Below are 23,029 nucleotides of genomic sequence, written 5' to 3' on the forward strand. Positions count from 1 at the left end.
AGGCAGTAACATTTTCAAAACATGTCAAAAGATTTGTAAAGCAAATATTCCCTTAGTGAAACCATGTTGATTACACAATAAAATTCTAAGATTTGTTAAATAACTTTACAAAGTATATTTCATCAGACTTTTCAAAACTTTTCCCCAGCTGGTGTAAGACTAATAGGCCTATAATTACTGGGACAACTTCTGTTACCTCTCTTGAAGATAGGAGTGACATTAGCTAATTTCCAATCTGTTGGTATTTGTCCGCTGTTCAAGGACTTGCAAAAAATTGTAGCAACTAACTCACTTATCCAATTCTTGACCTCCTTCAAAACTCTAGGAGAAATATTATCTGGCCCAGAAGTCTTAGGATTTTTTAAACTTCACAATTTTATTGTAACAAACTCAGAATTTATACAATTGTATTGTTGAACTTTGTTTTCATCTATCAATTGTTCAATGTAAGGAATACTGCTCAAGTCTTCATTACTAAAAACTGAAGAAAAATCATTATTTATTGGCCTAGTCAATTCATAACCATCGGATAAATACCTTTCCTTATCATCCCTCAATGGTCCTTTCCCCATCCTAACATTTTGTTTATCTCTAATGTACTTTTAAAAACCCTTACTGTTTATTTTTATGTTAGCAGACAAATGTTTTTCTTTCGTTCTTTTGGATATTCTAATTTCCTGTTTGATGTTTGACCAACTTTCCTGATCTTTCATAATCTTCTATAATACTATCAATTTAAATTGCTTAAATTAGTGGTGATTTTTTATATCCTTTGTGATCCAACCTGCTCTTTTTACTTGCAGCTACCCTTTTCTTTCTGTAATGAATATATTTGTTTTGATCATTGAGAAATATTTCGTTAAAATTTTCTAGATTTCACCAGCGTCTCTAAATAACTAAGCTACCCAATTCACAACAGATAATATTTGTTGTATCTCTTCAAAATGTTATTTTTTAAAATTTGGAATCAATATGTCATTATTCCTGATTTCCATATGCAGCAAAACATCAAACTTAACACAGTAATGATCACTTGCACCCAGATATTCTCCAATTTCCACCCTCTCAACCATTTCTACGTTAGAAGTTAGTAATGATTTTAAAATAGCGTTATTACTCGTAGGTTCCTTGACCAGTTGGTGAAGAAATCCATCTTGAACACTTTCCAGAAATCTTTCTCCCTCATGATTTGACTCTAGCATTTCCCAATCAAAATGTTTGAAATTACAATCACCCATAATTATGACTTCATTAAGAGCTGAAACCTAATCTCTCTCTAAAGTTTCTCATTAATTTGATCAGTTTATTTTGGCGGTCTATAAAAAATTTCTATTTAGAGCTTTTCCTCTTGATATCCACTAATAGAAATCCAAATGGATTCAGGTTCCTTGTTATTATCCTTAATATTTTCAGCTTCAACAGGATGTAATTCACACTTTACATACAAAGCCACTCATCACCCCTTTGTTTACCATTCTGTTCCTATTAAGTAATCTATAACAATGTATTTTTTAAAAAATTATTCCATCAAAATCATCTACATTTAACCAAGTTTCAGTTTTCTCATTATATTAAAATCTTCTATTCCTACCAGTGTCATAAAGTTCTCTTTTTTATTTCTTATACTTCTAACATTACAATAGTAACAATTAAGCTTATTTTATTTACTATTTTTATACTGATTTCCTATGCTAAACTTTCCTGTATATCTCAGCTTTGTTTCTAATCTCTATGAAGTTCTAGTTGAAAACTTTCCTTACAGCTAAGTTAATAGCCCTTGCGAACATGATAGACCATTTGTTACATAAGTTTAAACCATTCATTCCAAAAAGTCCCCTACTCCAATCAGTTAACTAGCTAATCCTTACATATTAATCTCAGTCTAGTAGCTAGTCCTAGTGACCTACCAAAAATTTCATCTCCATAATAAATTATTAACACTATTCCTGACACAATTAATTTATGGTCTTTATCTTTAAAATGTTTTATCAACTCCTTGTACTTATTAATTAGTTTCTCTGACTTATACTTCCCCACTATTTTTAGCGTCTGTGTGAAAAACAAACACTACATCGTTGCCAGTTCCCTTCATTATATTCCTTCCTCTCTCAGTTATGTCTTCCACCTGTGCCCCAGGCTAGCATAATCTAAATCTTTGCTCCCTATTTACTTCACAGACCATTCTATCCACGTGTTAAGGAATCACCTGTAACTATGACCTCTTTAAGTTCATAATACATATCCTTCTCTATTCCTTTTGCTTTCTTACCCTCCAATAGCTTCTCGTCTACATAAGCCAAGAGCTGAAATCTGTTGCTCAAGTATACGATATTACAGAACGTAAGTTGTATTTTGGTTAAAAAGACAACGTTATAACAAGGTAATCAGGAAGAATAACTTTACCCCGGTGTAGAACATACAAAAGTGATATCTATATAATAATGTCATCGCATTTTGAATTTATATTGAGATATGGTTCAAAATATTGATGCAAATGGTTTCCAATATAAAAATAAAAAGAGCAACAAAACAGTAATTACAGTTTATTATTTTAGGTAAATAGCAATGTGGTAAAAACTATATTTAATTTTTACGATGGAAATGTAGAAAAGAAAAACTTCTAAATTTCTGCTAAAAAGAAATTCGATCCTAATTTGGATATTTTGTAACGTTGACTGTCAACTTCCACCATCGATCAGACCAACGGCCTTCCTTCTAAGTACATCATTTCATCCCTCCCACACCCATCTAGTGTGTAAGTCTGAGGGCTTATAACGCCAAAAATGTATGTTTTATACCCTCGGTAGGCAGAGCACAGATAGCCCGTTGTACTGTTTTTTTCTTAACAATCAATTTTTCTTAACACCTCAAACCTATGTAAGCTGGCGTGGATGGTAATTCTGCGCAAATATTCGGAAAGAAACAATAACATGTTTTTCGAACTTTATCTAATAAAATTTAAATAGTGAAACTTTAATACTAAATAGCCTCCCGTACTTAGTTTAAGTAAAAATAATACATATATATTGAAATTTGTCTGCTTTTCTGTTTGTTTGGAATTAAGCACAAAGATACACAGTGGGCTCTCTGTGCTCTGCCATCCACAGGTATCGAAACCCGGTTTTTAGCAGTATAAGTCCGCAGACATGCCGCTGTGCTACTAGGAAGACGTCTGGTTGTATTGCTTAAAATGTTTGTGCATATTTGCTTAGTAACTAAATTCAAATGTTTAATATGCCATACAGTTAATCAACAGTTTTTTTTTGTACTGATTTCTATCTCTTTTTCGAAACTTCAATTCTTTTTACAATCCACGTTTTTGAAAGTTGTGTTTGGAATTAATAACTTTAGCAGAAAGATTAGTCGTGGTTTATTGTTTTACTATATTTTTCTAGAAGTCTGTAATGAAATTAGTTGGATAATCCAAGCATTACCATATTAATATAATCATTTTAATTTTTACATTATATGATGAAAGATAGAAACTCGATCTGGTCTACTGGGGTATTATGAAACAATACGTGTAAAATGAAGAATTTTCTCGAAACGTAGGATTGTTTTGAGCCCTTCTTTCCCGGACCCCGCTAGTACAGCGGTATGTCTCCGGATTACAACGCTAAAATCAGGGGTTCGATTCCCCGCGGTGGGCTGCGCACATAGCTCGCTGTTGCTTTGCTATAAGAGAAAAAAAAAACACGCACCTTCTTTCACAACCTCTATCCAATCCATATATTGTAACAGCCACGTACAATCTTAAAGAACTTATAACACAGTTAAACGAAAAATACTCGCTTTAAAATTACTTACTTTAAATTTTTAGTTGCTGAAAGATCGTTTCAGGCGCATAGCTTTTATAAATCTCACGTTTATGATAGCAACTCTGCTTAGTTATACATTTTAGTACACTTTGTAAAATTTGTGTCACCTTTAAAATATTCTTGAATTAAACTCAGGCCCATAAAATCTTTCAAAATAGGCAAGATATTTGCCTATTTATATAGGCTTTAATATAGTTTAATAAATTCACCATAATTATAATATTTATTATCATCTTTGAAATATATTAGCAATTCTTGGGAAATATGGTTGCATAGTTTCTAAATTCCTTTTTAGTTAACTTAAAGTAACTAAGTTGTTATAAACTTATGTGACATTAATATGTTATATTAGTTATATATCTTGTAGATTTGAGTGACAATGTTGACGTAAGCTGAGTGTTTAAAAACTATTTTATCTAATTACATAATTAAAATTTAAAACAAATATAGAAAATAGTTTATTTTTAATTACATGATGTTAGAATGCTGATCAATTAGTTATAGCACAAAAATCTAAATCGTAAAAAATTCAATTTGTCTGACGCTCTCTATCGACGTATTCATGTATTAAATATAGACACATACGATACAAAAATAATTTTAATAATTATGTAACACTAAGTAATTGTGTAATTTAGTAAAGTATCATTCAAGTTGTAAGTTAGAAAAGAAAGAAAAGATAGCGGAATCATGAGTTCAACCATAAAAGTAACATACAGGAAGAAGGAAACACAAAAAGGTAGCAGATTTACGTCTTGATCATATAGTTCCCAATTTAGAGAATAGTTATAACTGTCGTTTCCAAATCATTCAATTACCTGTGCTTATCTAACGACAGATGTTTTTTAGTCCTTCTTTACCAGTAAGACTACTGAAGTCAAAACGCCCTCTATACTTTTGTCGCATTTGTAGATATACGATATGCCTTCTGCTTGTGAATCGCCTGTGTCTAGGATGCTTCCAAGTACATCTGTTCTTTGTTTCCTGCGTTCTCTGTAATTAGCGGCGTTGATGTTTATGATGGCTATTCTGTATGTGCCAGTGTTGCCAGCAGCCATCAAAGCAATCCAGGTATTTATAGATTACAGAGATAAATTTGGCTGTCATCTTTCTTTGTCAGGCGCAGACGCGGCCTGCCAGAATCTCCGCACTGGGCGGAATATGTTGCAAAGAACTCTGGGAAGGCTCCCAAAGGGGTGATAAACAGCAAGTAGCGTAGGACAACAAGGCGGGTGTAGCAGCAAATACAAGCTAACAGCGGCACACCATGATTTATAGTTGCTGTCTATCTTGCAATCTACACAGGCTCATTATCAGCTGCTAGCGTCACGTAATGGCCGTTGTCATGGTAACACCAATTTTTGTCTGCTGTCGGCCCTTTATGTCTTCTTCTGAGCATGCGTTAGAAGTTTGTTGTTAGATTTCATATTTCAATTTTCCGCAGGGTGTCGCTGTTTGTAATGTTTTTTTTTTTATAAGTCTTAACCGAATCTGATTTTAATGTAATAGGCGAAATCAATGGCTTAGTATACTTTTCGAAAACTGCACAGTTGATAATCAGGTACGTTTCTTATAAAATTAGATTATAGGATTAGAAACCAAATATAATCTATGTCTTAATTCTAGAGATAAAACGTGGATAAAAAAATAAAAGTAAAATAAACAAAAGATAATGATGAGAAAATCAAACTAATCCACTTTAAAACAGTTTGTACTTTATTTAATATTTTTATAAAATGTATTCTTCTTAAATGATGGCATGGCGAGAATACATATTTTCAAGAAATTTTGAACATATGTACAGATATATATATATATTATATATATTTAAAGCTAACAATTTCAACATTCAAAAGTAGAATACTCCTGTTCACAAAATTGACTTCTGGCGGCGCTAATGACTACCCTGAAAGAGAATCGAATTAAAAAAAAAAGAAGAAGAAGCTTTTATGAATTATAAATTACTGCCTATCCGTTAGCTCCCCAGATTATCCTGATATCTGCCTTGAAAAAGGTTTATCATGATTCATTGGAAATCGGCACCTGAGGGAAGATACAGGACTTGTTTGGAGGTAAGTAGGTCGGTTGAGTGTGTAAACCACAGGAGAAGCTCAGAATTTTTGTAGATAAAACCTGGTGACTGATAAAGTGGTTGTACGGTGCCAAATGATCCAGAGAGGAAGCAGGGTCATCTTAATAATATAGAAATGAATTAGTGGCGCTCTCTCGTTTCAATAGGACACTAGTTCCAATAGTTGCAGCTGTGACTAAACGAAAATAGTAAAAACCGTGATAGTAGCAACTCTGCAACAGTACGGTTAATTAAATCTGTGGTTTTAATTAACTAGTTTATTCAACATTACAATAATAATAGTAATTTTTACAATAGGAAACTTTCGATTTTTATAATTACAACGTTTAGGAACTTGATGATAACTCAATACTATAGATCAAAACGTTGTAATTAATAATTCATATCAGAACATTTCTACTGTAAAAGTTGCTGTTAATGTACTGTTGAATTATTTCTTTAATTTAGTAGGTTTCTCACGAAATACATATTAATTAATTTGTTAATTTTTACTTTCGTGCAAAATTACTCAAGGACAATCTGCGTTGGTTGTCTCTAATTTAGAAATGTTAGGCTTGAGAGCTGCTAATTAGTCAATACTCACTTCCTATTCTTTGGCACTCTGGCTAATAGTGGGGTTGACCTTCACACTATAATGCTCCGCACGAGTAAAGAGTGATAATATTCAATTGTAGGATCGAGGGTCCTAAAAGGTCATGCTAGATCAGCTTTAATTAATTTATTAATTCTTTTTAAAATAACAAGACAACAGACTTCATAATTCTATAATTTCTATCTAAATTGCTAAATCTCATATATGTTTAATATTGATTCGTTCATATCTTCAAAATCCGTGTCTAAAATTTGAACCATAAACTACCACAAAAATCGGAATTTCTAATTTTATATCCAATAATGTTTCTAATTTTGTTTAGTTTTCTAGTTTGAATTTTGGGTTTCAAAGCGTATTCTTGTACTGATAACTGTAACTAGCTAAGCCAAATGTGTATAAATAACTTGTATGGATTACCGTGTAAATGATTAGACTTAATAAGTAATTTAGACTTGTAAAACTAAATCATATAAGTTAGAAATTATTGGCACTTTAGAAAAGATTTCGTGTTGTTTTTTTGTATGTTTAAAAACAATTCATTCGTTATTTATGTATTAAGTTTACTTCTCTTAGCTACCTATAAATATGTACTTCTATAGTCCTTGAAAAGAACAACACACAACAAACTATAATTTACAATCACTTTTTGTCGCTTAACTCATAGGTAACATGTTTAGAAAGAGGAATTCTTGATTATAGACAATTTACTTGAAATATGAAAGAATGTCATGAAAAGGTTCAGTGTCGCTATGTTATGCCATTGTTATTAAAACTCGAAGGCGTGCATTTATTGTGATTTGAATAGTTGGCTATAAATTGTAGGGTTACATTTAAGTACTCCATTGTGGAGAAGGTACGTTACATGAAACATTGCTTTATTGTTTTCGTAAAAATAGTTTTGCTGCTTTGTAACGACTGCCAAAGAATGAACGAGACAGCGAGAAGAGGATTTTTATTTGACTGTGTGTGTGTATGTGCTTACGACGTTCCAATGAATATATATATATGTATATATATATATCGAAACGACCATCGTAATTATTTCACTGCCCTATGTAAAGTTAATAATTTGTCCTTTCAGCATACGTATGTTCTTCTTAGACATGGACTAGGCGGAAAATTTGTATCAGCTACACTTTCTATATTTTATTCTATTTTTTTTACAAATCAGAACAATATGTGATACTTAGCCTCAGTACTGTATTTTGGTACATACTAAGCTTGCAGACAGCCTTGTCCGTCTCTTGGAGGCCAGAAATACGTGGTACTTCCGATCCCAATTATTAAGTCATGCCTGCTGAAGTCAAAGGAGTGGAATAAAAAGGGCTAGCTTCTACAATAAAACCTTAACGTTTATTACATTTCGTACAGATTGTAGCTTCTGATATAAAAAATTATTAACACATAACTGACGTTTATATGTTAATCGATAAGTAAGTTAGCTATATCGTATTTTTGTTATACTCGTAGTTTCCTTATATTTCTTACTAAGGAAAGGGGTCGCTTTCCTAGTCTGGACAAATACATTTCAACAAAAAGTAAAAGCATTTGTAAGTAACAACATTAGTTGCATAATATATATCCGTGGAAGTAAACTGGAGGAAGTTTAAGATAAAAATGTTTCAGGCGGAACATGTCGATCGCAATCAAGGTTCATAAAGAACAATCTCAAAGGGCAACTGTTCTGATATTTTATTTCAGAGTTTCAAAAATGTATTAATAATTAATCACAATAAATTATTTGAAAATCAAAACGTTAAGCATGCGGAGCTACTCCCCCCTTTCGCAAAGTAAGTTAAATTTAGTGATCAAAAGACTTCGATAATATGGTATCAAAAAATCGTGGATACCTGAAAAGTTTCCATTTCGTGTTATTATTTGACAAAATTTATTGAAACTGTAACACAGGATTGTTGTTTTTAATTAAGCACAAAGCTACACAATGGGCTATCAGTTCTCTGCCCACCACGGGTATCGAAACCCGATTTTTAGCGTTGTAAGTCCGCAAACATACCGCTGAGCCACTGGAGGGCTAACATAGGGAAATTAATTTCGTCGAAGCATGGAGAAGAGACGGGGGGTCGAGGAGATGACATGGGGAGGTCAGGTCCGAACGCTAACCCTTATTTATTCCCTCAGTGGTCCTAATGGTTTGCGGTTTTCAAATTATAAGCTATCACAAACAGACAGACATGTACACCGTTTGTTTTCGTCAGTTCTGTAGATAAAACATTGTTTTGTTTTTTTAACTCTAGGAGTTCAACACCGACATATGTAAGTGTTATGTTACTGGTTTTGGCATTAATTCGTTAAAATTATTTGTTGTGTAACGCTATGCCAGTTATTTCGACGATATATCTGACTATACGATTCCAGAGGTACAGAAGCGGGGGACCTAAAAGTTGACACTTTTTCTTTCGTTCTATTTCAGTTGTACGTATGTGATAATATATATGCTTATCACTTCCTAATCACGTTAAACTAATTTAAAGTTATAACGAAGATTTTGACAGACTGGCGTAAAATGTGTTTTAATCCTAACTGTTCCAACTTTAATTACGAAAAATATGCAGCATTTAGGAAGTGGTTTCTGTCGTTTAGATTATTACGTTGTCCATTTTTATAGAACTTAAATAACTGTTGTCCGTTTCCACACGACGTAATAATATTGAGCTTACTGTCGCGATTGCAAGTGGATATTATAAGATACATTAATTCTGCTATTTTTATTTATTTATTTATCTGTATGTAAATCGGTTGATTGTCATTGCACAAGTTTATCTCTCAGTAATTTTCTCCTGTGTTTTTTATTTTTGTATTGTATCTTTCTGTCTTATATATATATATACACACTAGCTTTTATATCTGTTTGTATTTATACGTTGGTATTCATAAACGCGCTTTCTTTTAAAGCCGTACGCGTTAAACGCGGCGTGTCATACTTTTCTGATATCTGGAGTGAGATGGTCGCTTGACTTGTCACTTAGCATGGTCCTTGCAGCAAGCGTTTATTGATTGAAATCAAGTGGTTTTAGCCAACGGCGTAGGTATAGCAGGCAAGCAGAATGACGCTTAATTCAGTCCTTTTCTTCCAGAAAAGCAGAATGGTAAACCAGGAAAGCCAACAATCACTATAAGAAAGCGTTTTGTGTATCAATTTATTAATGAACACTATCATAAGTTATATCAAAGAAACGTTTATATAACGCAAGTATCATTATCATTACGTTATTGGAATCTGTTGATTCGCTATACTAACAAATAGCAAGAATCTAAACTTTCAACGACTATGATGTCTCTAGGACATAAGAAGAAACAATAACGTTTTTTAGGTTTAGATCATCAGTTAACATTATTATCAGATTCGGGTATCAGAACTACGGTATTGTCCTACACTTTATTTCTTAAATATTTATTTATTACTTGCCAAAGTTTGTGTTTTGAATTTCGCGCAAAGCTACACAAGGGCTATCTGTACTAGTCGTTCCTAATTTAACAGTAAAAGACCAGAAGGAAGGCAGCTAGCCATCACTACCCACCGCCAGCTCCAGGGCCACTATTTTACCGACGAACAGTATGACTGACCTTCACATTGTAATGCCTCCACGGCTGAAAGGGTAAGCATGTTCGATGTGACGGGGATTCGAACCTGTGACCATCAAATAACGAGTAGAGCGCCCTAATCACCAGGTCACGTCTAGCCTATTTGTCAAAAAAACTTATGTGTTTTTCATTATTTCTTGCAGATAAGAGCTAATATTTTAACGAAGTCACTCTGTCTATGACCCACCAACTAACCTGGTTATTAAAGCATTCCTCTTACTATTAGATCTGCTTTGTGATGTGTCTCGAGAAAGCTGGCTTCTTATGATGTAAAGTTTCGAGAGATGTTGGAAACATCATCGATTACGAAGGAAGGGAGGTACAAATGATAATACATGGGTACATGATATGTCTAAGCAACATCATTGTAAAGAGAAGATATAAGGATTACACATAGTTCTACGAACCTTTTCTTCTTAAAAAGTAACAATTGAAATTTGTACAAAACGCGAACTCACGACTTTGTTTATCAAACGCATGCTTGCTCCAACTGAATTGACGTGTTTCGGTTTCGAGTTTCACGGGCTAATCTAGCATAGTGCAACAGCTTGTCAGATTTAATTCTCATTAAACTAGAAACGAAAACTGAGAGTTTCGGTATTTCAGATGTATTAGCGTGATTAGAGGAAGCATCTGCTCACTTGACACAACCGTGAAGTCGAGTTCTACCTGGACTATTTGATTTTTCAGATAAACTCTTAAAATTTAAATCTTCTTAATAAATTTTGTGTGATTATGTTTAGTGTGTATCAAGATTGGTACGTGAAAAAGCCCCTCAGTGGCACAGCGGAATGTCTGCCAGACTAACACCGCTAAAAACAAGTTTCAATCTGGCATAGCACAGATAACCAATTGTTTAGCTTTATGATTAATTTTAAACAAACAAATACTTGAAAGGAATGACTACACACGTAAAACCATCTACTACACTTCATTATATTCAGAAAGGGTTATCAACAGTCAACTAGGAAATTTCACTGAATAATACGTGGCTAGAGTCTGGTGAAGACTAGTCCTTCTGCTTGCCAAAAGAAATTTATGATGTTTTATAGAAATGATAATGATCTAACTCTTTTCTTTTCTCGTAAGTATTTCGTGACCCGAACCTTGACCTTAAGTGAATATTGCGTGAAGTTAGCTTGTGTGCGAATTGTGATAGACTTGTGTTCTTAAATTATCTTGTATTTATGCTAACAAACCGCCGGCGAAAACGATGGTAACCACCCACAACGGATAATTCGCTCTTCAGATATATTTGTAGTGGATCTCTGTATGAAAATGCAAAGATTAATCAGTAGAATGTAAACAAAAAATCTTTTAAGTGTTTCTTGAATACAAAGAATATTATTTCTCGTAAACTACGGTTGATAACACACGCGTCTGCGTAAGGAGTACAGAACCTGCTCATAACCGGCTTCCTTATCTATAAGAACTTACGTATGTTTGACTGGGTTTACAATATCTTTCAACAAATGAGTTTGTTTACGATTTACAAAAAATAAACTCTTCCACACACTACTTTAGTGTAATTACTTCAGTCATGATTCCATCGCGTGCTCGTCGAAAACGGTAACGACAAACGTAAATGGAATTTCGCAGTTTGTTTTGTTTTTTAAAAAAAATCAAGCAATTGACTATCGTGTAACTACATGCTTTGGAATGCAAGAACTGATAAGTTGTTTTTTTTTTTTCACACTAATGTACCTCGAAACTGTAAAAGTACCACGTCGTTCTGTGAAGTTATATCTGTTAGTTTAATATCTCTACATGTACGTATGTTTCACTGGACTGTTTATAAAAAAAATATAAGATATATTTTTTCTATTTTTTTTCAAGTGGACTGCGATAAAAGGATTAAAATATTTTGTACTATATAATTAATGTGATATAGTTAAATATCGTTGGTTTGTGTTGTTTGTCGTTAAGTTTTGAATTTCGTGCAAAACTACACAAGGGCTATCTGCCCTAGCCGTCCCTGATTTTGCAGTGTAAGACTAGAGGGAAGGCAGCTAGTCATCACCACCCACCTCCAACTCTGGAGCTACTCTTTTTACCAATGAATAGTGGGATTGATCTTAACAATATAACGCCCCCAGGGCTGAAAGGGCGAACATGTTTGGAGCTACGGGGATTGGAGCTCGCGACCCTCAGATTACCAGTCGAGTGCCTTAACCACCTGGCCATGCCGGGCAATTGTTATCAAGTACAGAGCTACACAAAGGGCTACCTAAAGTTGGTTTAAAGGTGAATTTTACAGAAAAAAGAAAACTTTGCAGTCAAAAGAACTACTCATACTGATTAATTTTGCAGGTTCACATTTTTTATAAAAAATATGTGCTAATTAATGAAACATAGAACTTGGTGCAGAAAGAGCCCTTTCCGAGCGGCAATCCGAACATTTTAGTTTTTACGTTTGCCGCTAGGAAAGGTACTGTGATGTAATAGTTGCCAAACAAATCGCCAACGCCAGCGCGTTAAATGTAAATAAACATGACCAGTGAATACGGAGAAACAGAGGCGGAGTCTGTTTTGACTTTGTGTTCTGAACAGTGTCGAAAAGCACCATATCAATTCGAACCTACTCTGAACGAACCTAGAACAGTTACTTTTGACATAGATTTGACAAGTTCTAGTGATGAGGACTGTTCCACGAGCGAGAGTAGCGGAACTGTGAGTGATACTGATAGCGCCCAGGCCGGTTGCCAGTCGGTCATACCTCTAGTGGAAGAATGGTAAGCCTAAGTCATGACAACAAATATGGTCTGTATTATTTCACGTGCAATTTTAAGCATCTCGAAACATGTCTGGTGTTTATAAATTATTGATATCACAGACTGGGTTTTATTTGTTTATACTTTGCCGACTATGGTAACTAATACTCGGCCCTTCCACAATCATTGTACCGGGTATTTATGACTCGTAACAAAATGAATTTCAATTATACCACATAATTCTCTCTATAAAATCAAACTAGATGTAGCAGTCTGAATAGTTAATTTAATATTTACCATAAATGTATAATTTATATGACATATTCCGTATGTTTGTGCAAGGTGTAGGTGTGGTTTATATGAGCAGATGCCAATCAGGAGAGAGTGCATTGGTTGTCGTTTGTTCTTTTCGTGATGGCAAGGGATGGCTTCAGAGGGGTGGAACCTGTACGCTGCAGGCTGAAATCAGTTTTCAGCTCTACAAGAGGAAAGATGGTGAGGACGATTCTGTCTACTGCCGATGGTTTTTTCAGTCTCAACCTGCTTGGCTTGAAATCCACGGAATCCAAAACAGTGGGATCCGACACAAAACATGAGCGTTCAAAGTGATCTTGACAAAGCTTTGCATGATGTGAAGGAGTCCAGTTCTTTCTATTGACCATCCGCACTCACTGTTGCCACCTTGCTGGTTCTTTCTCCTTGCACGGAAACGAAAAGAAACTTTTGCCCGATGCCGAACCATTTTTACAACCATAAGCAACGCAGTAAACCATGTTATCATAAAACAAACATAAAGTAGCAATAGCAAGACGAAAAATAATCTCACAAAGTATGTAATTCGAAAAAGTACCGATAGATTTACATAAAACACCAGCACTGAAAGGAACACAATGGTCGGCACGCAACGAAACGTGTTTGGCAACTATTACGTCATAGTTGTAAAACGTCACGGAAACAGCCGAACGACCGAGAGGAACTTGAGCTCGAGGACCCGCATATTTTGTTTCATTTTTTTACTCAAAAACTAAAGTGTTTAAAAATATGGCAACTACATAGGAGTTATACCTAACCAAAGTAAGTTTCTAAGGCAATTATTAAATTTGTTGATAATTCACCTATAAACCAAGTTCATAATAAAATCACAAATAATATTCCAGTTTTGCACCTCGAGTTGTATGTCATTTTATCAGGTAGAATATAAAATATAACTGTTTTATATGTGGAAGGAAGCAACGCTCTAGCTTAGTACAGTTTGATATGTAGAATACACGGGTTTCAATATAATTGCCCTTTGTATTTGTTATAACTGTTGGACAGTAAATTGTTGCAGTTACTGCAAGCAGTTTCTACGCTAAGAAAATATGCATTCATTAAGAGGAATAATGATTTAAAGCGTTAATTGCATTTTAGCTATGAGATTATGATTTAAACTATTCAGGTTTTGCTAGTTCCATTGGACCGATTTCCTTATTGTTCTTAAGGTCTCTACTCATCTTCGCAATAATCAGATTATTTCCAACCACCATCAATTAACAACAGTAGTGTAATAAAATCATGCTTCTTGATTTAGTAAACACCATATAAGTGTATAAGATTAATTTAATCTTACTCTGTTATACAAAAGATTGAGTTCGTTATGTTAAAGCAAATCTGTATGTGGAATAAGCAAGTCACATGACAAACACAAGGGGAATTAAGTCGCTGTGGAACAACATGTATTAAAACTACATTTTGACACCAATTGATTTCTCCTAGATTATTTGATACATTTGAAAATTTATCGCTTTAGGGAAAGGTTTGTGTTTGTGTTGTATTATAGCAAAGCCACATCAGGCTATCTGCTGAGCCCACCGAGAGGAATCGAACCCTTAATTTTAGCGATGTAAATCTGTAGACTTACCGTTGTACTAGCGGGGGACATAGGGAAAGGTATGTAACGGCTTCTGCCGACACAGAATGTTCATGCACTGAGATGATAACTATATGTTCAGATCGAGGGAATGGTCTGGTTACTCGGGCGTTTAACTTACAATCCACAGGTTGCGGTTTCGAATCTCCGTCACCGAACGTGTTCGTTCTTTCAGCCATGGAAACATTATATTGTTACGGACAATCTCACTATTTTTTGGTAAAATAGTAGCGTAAGAATTAGCGGTGGGTGGTTGTTGACTAGCTGCCTTCTCTCTAGTCTGTTACTACTCAATTAGAGATGGATGACACAGATCACCCTTATGTAGCTTTGCACGAAGTTTAAACCAAAACCTTGTCCTTAACGTCATTGGAAAAGAAAATAATGTGGATGAACTTCGTACAACAGGAAAATATAGAAAGAAACCTGCAATAAGTCGTACCTCAGCAGAAGTAAACGAGAGTGTAGCGTCTTGTGAGAGATGAGGATCCACGAAGACAAAGATCTGTGTTCAAAGCCATCCATGTGCACCAAAAATCGATACCCAACACAATAAAAAAGAATATCGGTCTGGAAATGGGGCTAACACGATATTGGTTCACCAGTGTAAGATTTCTAACTCATGCCTTCCGCATACGAAGACAAAACCGTCAATTCAACGCATGTAGCGCTTATGGATTTCTGTGTGATTGAAATGTTTCAACGAGTGCCAGAAAACCGTAGTCGTTGCATATTGGATGAATTACGGAAAGCAATAGAGAAGAATGGAGCGCTTTTAACGTGACCGCTTTATCACGTGTCCTCTAGTAATGAAGACTACCGCTGCCATAAGCAAGTAACAACAGCATATGAATGACGGTTTTTGTTTTGCTAATTAATTTTTTAATACATTAAAAAAGTTTCTTAGATTTGTAGAAAGTACTTTAACGATTGGAATCGACATTACACAATAACCTAATTTTTTTAAAACTAAACTTATAATCATAAGTAACAACAAAGACAGTCTAGATGGTGGTAATTCTCAAAACACTGGCGTTGGTTGAAGTAAAGAAACGCCAACGTTTTATTGCTCTTCTGACAGACGGTGGTCCTTTCCAATTACTGAATTATTCGTTATGAATGGGATTATATCTTTTAGCATTTGTTGAATTGATTAAGAAATCTTTGTAATTTAACCCCAATTCAGAGAAGATTGAAACTCGATTTTGCACAAAAAGTTAACATGTGTTCGTGTAATCTATCTCACAGACTGTTTGTTTGTTTGTTTTTTTGAATTTCGCACAAAGCTACTCGAGGGCTATCTGTGCTAGCTGTCCCTAATTTAGCAGTGTAAGACTAGAGGGAAGGCAGCCTAGTCATCACCACCCACCGCCAACTCTTGGGCTACTCTTTTACCAACGAATAGTGGGATTGACCGTCACATTATAACGCCCCACGGCTGAAAGGGCGAGCATCTTTGGCGCGACGGGGACGCGAACCCGCGACCCTCAAATTACGAGTCGCTCGCCTTAACACGCTTGGCCATGCCGGGCCATTTCTCACAGACTGAAGAGTGGTGTTAATGTAAGGTTGAAACCTTTTAAAAGGTACTTAGTAATTTTTCTGTATATATTTCGGCTTCTGTGGAAAATTGCTAATTTCAGGTGCACTAAAATCTCTGCAGGCTTTTAGAAATCGTTGGCTCCATGTACTTCTCAAGTTTCGTTTAAGATCCATTCACATCTAGTGTAGCTTGTATTTGTCACCCAGTTGTTAATAAATAAAATAAGATGCAATCGAAGTTAAAGAAAAGCGCGAATTTTCTCAGCAATTCTTCATTGAATGTGTAACTCTCTGTGTCTCAGCAATTAATAAATGTGCTTATAATACTAAAAACCAGGTTTCGATGTCCACAGTGAAAAAGGCACCAATAGCTCGTTGTGTACCTTTGTACTTTACAATATACAAACAAACTATCAATACAAACAATTTCATAAAAAAACTGTATTGGTATTGAATTATAAAATTCTATGGAGTGTATCTGTGATTGTAATAAGTATATTATTATAAAATTTGTAGTATAATATAATATAAATACAGTAGGAAAAGACCTCCACAATAAGACACAAGGAGCTGTTTAGTCAGGCCAAACATGCCCAGGTGATTATGGCCCTCGACTCGTTGCGGGTTCGAATCTCCGTCACACCAAATATGCTCACCTTTTCAACTGTGGAGACGTTATAATGTGACAGTTAATTCCATTGTTCGTTGGTAAAAGAGTAACCTAAGAGTTGGCGGTTGGTAGTGATGACTAGCTGCCTTCCCTCTCGTCTTACACTACCAAATTATGGACGACTAGCGCAAATATCCTTCTTGTAGCTTCACGCGAAATCCAAAAAAAGAAACAACTAAACAAAGAAACAGTTTAGTCTGGCTAATGACATTTTAAAAAAAATATTTGTGAAGTCATAGCTGGCATATAATAATGGGAATCACCACAGATATTATAAAAGTATTATTTTTAAAATGTATATTTGTAGATCTTCCTAGAATTGCTAACAGAATTTCAACATTTCTGTAATAGCAGTTTGTCGTGTGTGTGTGTGTGTATATATGTTTATGCTGAGTAAAAGACGATGTTATGTCTCTGAGAGTAAGCTGATTGTTGACATGATGCTTGAAAGGAAGCGGGTCTGATAAACCTGATGTAATCATTAACATTTTTAGAAAATACAAATGCTATTTTTACCAGAGTTTTTTTTTTTATTTAAGAATGCGCTACTTGCAGGAGCTGCTTGAGTTACAGGAGAAAGTTGAGAAATAGTTGTAAGATGGGAATAGTTGTAAGATAGGAATAGTTGTAAGATAAGAATAGTTGTAAGATAGGGATAGTTGTAAAATAGGGATAGTTGTAAGATAGGAATAGTTGTAAGATAGGAAGAGTTGTAAGATAGGAAGAGTTGTAAGATAGGAATAGTTGTAAGATAGGAATAGTTGTAAGATAGGAATAGTTGTAAGATAGGAATAGTTGTAAGATAGGAATAGTTGTAAGATAGGAAGAGTTGTAAGATAGGAATAGTTGTAAGATAGGAATAGTTGTAAGATAGGAATAGTTGTAAGATAGGAATAGTTGTAAGATAGGGATAGTTGTAAGATAGGGTACCCATTCCTCCTTTACACCGACTTTTATATGAATAAATATTAGTTACAGTCAGGTAGTTTAGTGCTCTTTACCGGGAATTTTTAGAAATCGCATGAATATTCTTCCGATAAGGAACCAAAATATTTTGGACTAACACTATTGTTAAAATTACAAATATTTATAATTTGGTTTTGTTTGTTTGTTTTGAATTTTGCGCCAAGTTTACGAGGATTATTTGCACTGTCCCTAACTTAGGAGTGTAACACAATAGAGAAGGAAGCTAGTCATCACTATCCACCGCCAACTTTTGCTCTACTCTTTTACCAACGAATAGTGGGATTGACCGAACATCTAACACCCCGACGACTGAATGGGCGACCATGTTTGCTGTGACGACGATTTGAACCTGCTAACCTTAAATTACGTGTCAAGCACTCTTACCACCTGGCCATGCCGAGCTTTATAACTTGATGTTATTCATATTTCGTGATCAAAACTTTTTAGAAACAACTGTTAATAACACGATCCTTGCAATGAATGGATAGGCTGGTAAATTTTAGTAAATAAACGAAAGCGATCCAAAATTAGTTACGGTTCAGTTGATAAACGGATGTACCTGTGACTATTGTGCACTTGCGTATATAATTGATATATTATTGAACAAGAAAATGGTGGATAAATGAGGGAAGGTAAAGAAATATAGACCTACTAAAATAAAATAAACAAGCACGAGAAGATGATGAATAAACGAATGGTGAAATGATAAAAAATGGAAAGGAAAAGTCATTTGATGGATTTTTTCTATAGGGTTACTGTTCCATTATAAACAAGTTTAACATTTATACATTGAATGACCTATATTTCATATATGTATATATATATATATGTAGATAACACTATTAACTAGGAAAACGTTTCTTAAAAGAAATTCTTCGAATAAAGTAAAAAAAAGCTGTTATTGACCGATTATTTTTTCTGTATAGTATTTTGTATGTCCATGTCAGGTAAGATTGCTGAGAAAAATTGAAATTTATCAAACCAATAACACTGAACAGCGTAACCAATACAAAAACTATGTCACATTTGCTTATTCGTTAGAGATAAAGCAAATTACTTATAAAATGTTCCTACATTAATAGTTTAGGGAAGTGTGTGAAAAAAGCATATTTGCCGAGTTAATTTAGTGTAAACATTTAACTTACAGCCAGAGTTTTGGAATTTTAGCTTCATTTTATTCAGGGTTCTAATTTAATCATGTCTTAATTTATTATTTACAGGTAAAGTAAAATCAGCAGGATCATTTTCCTCCCAAAAAAAAGATCAAATCACAAAAATGAGGTTCTTTCTACTGTTAAATTATTTCATTGGTTCTCCTATAGCCCCAGTGCATGTGTGTATGTGTTTTTGTCTGTATTTCTGCATCGACTACCTCTAAAACTTATAGAGCTATCTATACGAAAGATGGTAAGTCAATATGAGATAGTTCTCCCTACATTTGTTCTGGATTACTTTGAAGCATCTCTTATAATGGGAAGATAGGGCAATTTCGCGATTTTGGGCTAATAACTTTGTAAAGTGTCGTTAGATTTGTTCCAGATTTCATTGGTACATTAAGGCTGAGACTCCTCATCACCATATGTAAAATAATTCGGGAAATGATGATCATTCTGGACTGAAAAGGGTTTACTGAGTTTCCTGAGGTTAAATTATTTGACGCAAACCAATGTAAACAAATCTAATCACGAAAAGAAGGGGCAGGGAGAGATATGTAATATTTCTGATTGCTCTTGTTCTAACAGAAATAAAAAAGTAAACTCTAATATAACTCTAATTCTAAAATTACAATATATCTCAATACAGCAGAAAATGTAAATGATTACGTTTTTCCATTGTCTTGGGTTAGTCAGTTAGATAAATTTTAAAATAATAATAATAATAAATAGATAATAGGTTCATGCAGAGTAAGCCCGTTTTATGTAATATTCTTATTTGGCAGATTCACAGAACTACGAATAGTATGCTAAAAGCAGGGGTTCGATTCCCGTCGATGGACTCAGTAGATAGCCCAGTGTATCTTTGCTATAAGAATTGTTTCGTTTGTTTTGAATTTCGCACAAAGCTACTCGAAGGCTATCTGCGCTAGTCGTATCTAAAGTAGCAGTGTAAGACAAGAGGAACGGCAGCTAGTCATCACGACCCACCGCAAACTCTAGGATTACTCTATTACCAACGAAATGTGGGATTGACTATCACTTTATAACGCCCCCACGGCTGAAAGGATGAGCATGTTTGGTGTGACGGGGATTCGAATCCGTGGCCCTGATATTGCGAGTCGAGTATCTTGACCACCTGGCCATGCCAGACCTTGCTATAAGAAAACACACACAGTACAAAACATGAGAAATGAAACCCTAAGCAGAACAAATGTCAGGAGGTAGTAAAAGGATCAGTAACACTAATTAAGGGTAGGAAATTGAAATACACACTTCAAGTGCTCCTGTGTTTCAGAAGCTTAAGCAACACACTTTTTAGCATATTGATTATAAACGTTTAAAGTAACATACAAGACATTGTAATTATTACTTAATGACATTAAGACTTAGATAGTTTACCTTGGTGTATTACATATATTTTTTTTACAAATTTTCAAATAATTATATTTTCTCATAAAGGCAGTATTTTGTTGGTCATTACTTTCCCAACAATTTTTGCTAAGTCAACATCTTCAGCAAAATATTTTTATTTATTATTAAGGGCAAACTACACTATGGGCTATCTTTGCTGTACCCACTACAAGTACAGAAACCAGGATTTTTGCGATGTAAGCCCTCTGACCGCTGAGCCAATGGGTTAGGGGCGTCGACAAAATGAACACTGCATGCTTTTTTTTATGTTTGAGGTTTTAATCTTTGATATTCAAAGTAAATTTAGTGATTGTTCCATATTATTAAGAGATAAGGGCACAAATACTCCGTATAATAATCCTTCTTCTCTCATTTCGAGGCCATGTTCATGGATTTTATTCTATGGCATTTAGTGCCAATTTGTCATTTTTCTTCATTTGGTTGTTATACACTCGCAAACAGTGCCATTAACAAATAGTCGATTTTTAACCCATATTATCGAGCCCATATTTCACATAAGATACCTTTTTAAATACACTTTTGATAATTTAATCTAAACACTATTTTTATCTGTAATATTGATAACGCTCGACAAGTTTGAATTTTATACTCAGAGTATTAAAATAGTGGTGTGTGAATTTTATATTTCAATGTGTCGCGGATCAAATTGGTTATGGAAGCTTTTTGATAAATAACGTACTTTCAAAATATTCCACATGCTTTATACGTCTTTGAAATCATATGAAACAAGGCAAAATTAGTGATTTATGTTTTGTTTTCTTAGATACAATTTGGGTCCGGCATGGCTAAGCGCGTTAAGGCGTGCGACTCGTAATCTGAGGGTCGCAGGTTCGCATCCCCGTCGCGCCAAACATGCGTGCCCTTTCAGCCGTGGGGGCGTTATAATGTTACAGTCAATCCCACTATTCGTTGGTAAAAGAGTAGCCCAAGAGTTGGCAGTGGGTGGTGATGACTAGGCTGCCTTCCCTCTAGTCTTACACTGCTAAATTAGGGACGGCTAGCACAGATAGCCCTCGAGTAGCTTTGTGCGAAATTCAAAAACAAACAAGATACAATTTGTTAAAATGAAAGGAGGTGATCCTTATTATACAACGTATATTGATTGGTTGGCGATTTGGTTCTTTTTGTAAAATGTACAGTTACTAGCTGTTTTATTAGAACCTTTGCTGCAAACTTCCCAGTTACTTGTGTATGATTACCTGAGAGGGTGTATTAACATCATGCTCTACCTGCAAGACAATGGGTAAAAAGGATATCTTCGACTTTCAGAAAGACATGCACATGGACTTCGAAAAATATTTGTTTAAAAGGTGTGTGTTGAGAATTTGATCTTTTTTTTTTTTTTCAACTGGCTGTTAAAATACATATATTTTCTAATCTAGTACATCATTAGTAGTCAAAACAGAACACCTCTGACACTATGATAAAATGAAACTCGCCAGCGAACCACAATCACTGGTGACTGGCTGAGAGAAAAAGCGAATATTTTCATTCTTATAAAGTAATTAACTATTCCTACAACAGTGTCATGATTTGATTACAATCGTAACATGTGATAAACAATACATAAACTGTCATATGGCATCGGCAAAGCGCTAAACTTAGAAACAGGAAAGTATTGTTTTAATGTACTGCGTTATCTCTAACCCACTTAACACAGAAACAGGAAAGTATGTTTTTAATAGTACTATGTTACCTGTAACGTTACCAGGAAAGTAACCTTTAATAGTACTACGTTACCAACTTGCTTAAACAGGAAAGTACGTTTTGAATAGTACCATGTTATCTGTAACCTGCTTAACACAGAAACAGAAAAGTATGTTTTTAACAGTACTACGTTACCTGTAACCTGCTTAACACAGAAACAGGAAAGTACGTTTTGAAAGTATGTTATCTGTTTTATGTTTTAATAGTACTATGTTACCTGTAACCCGCTTAACACAGAAACAGGAAAGTATGTTTTTAATAGTACTACGTTATCTGTAACTTGCTTAACACAGAAACAGAAAAATATGTTTTTAATAGTACTACGTTACCTGTAATCCGCTTAACACAGAAACAGGAAAGCACAGCTTCAGTGGTGCTACAGGTTTGCAAACCACTTAATTCAGGTATAGGAAAGCACGCTTTTAGTGTGGCTTGGAACACTTACTATTGACAGCGAATGATTGCAGGTGAGTTTGATTTTATTCAATAAATGTGTGTTTGTGTGTATTTTCTTATAGCAAAGCCACATTGGGCTATCTTCTGAGCCCACCGAGGGGAATCGAATACCTGATTTTAGCGTTGTAAATCCGTAAACATACTGCTGTGCTAGGGGGGGGGCTTTAACATATGGAGAAAACCACATAAGAAACTTGAACATGCATGCATTTTTCTGACAACACAAAATGTTGGAGTACGTATAATGGCATGGGGAAGTACTTGTGCCACATTTTAGGTCCTCTGATAACTTTAGAAGGGCATATGACATCAGTAATATGCCGGAACTTTGTTGTTGACTATATTAGATTTCTACTTTAATGGAATAAGGCAATT

The 23,029-nt window shown here is 34.6% G+C and overlaps 1 protein-coding gene across 3 annotated transcripts in view; it reads left to right on the forward strand.

The window, feature by feature from the left end:
* Nucleotides 1–23,029, forward strand: part of LOC143256765 (protein tiptop-like) — a 132,704-nt gene that overhangs the window by 46,444 nt on the left and 63,231 nt on the right. The window contains exon 2 of one of the 3 annotated variants that reach the window (XR_013031471.1): nt 18,102–18,726. The exons of the other annotated variants lie outside the window; for them this stretch is intronic. The gene's annotated coding sequence lies outside the window, so the exon portion shown is untranslated. Of the gene's footprint in view, nt 1–18,101; nt 18,727–23,029 lie in introns of those variants that run through there. 3 annotated transcript variants of the gene reach the window in all.

Source organism: Tachypleus tridentatus, chromosome 7, assembly GCF_004210375.1.
Source record: "Tachypleus tridentatus isolate NWPU-2018 chromosome 7, ASM421037v1, whole genome shotgun sequence".
NCBI classification, from domain to species: Eukaryota; Metazoa; Arthropoda; class Merostomata; order Xiphosura; family Limulidae; genus Tachypleus; species Tachypleus tridentatus.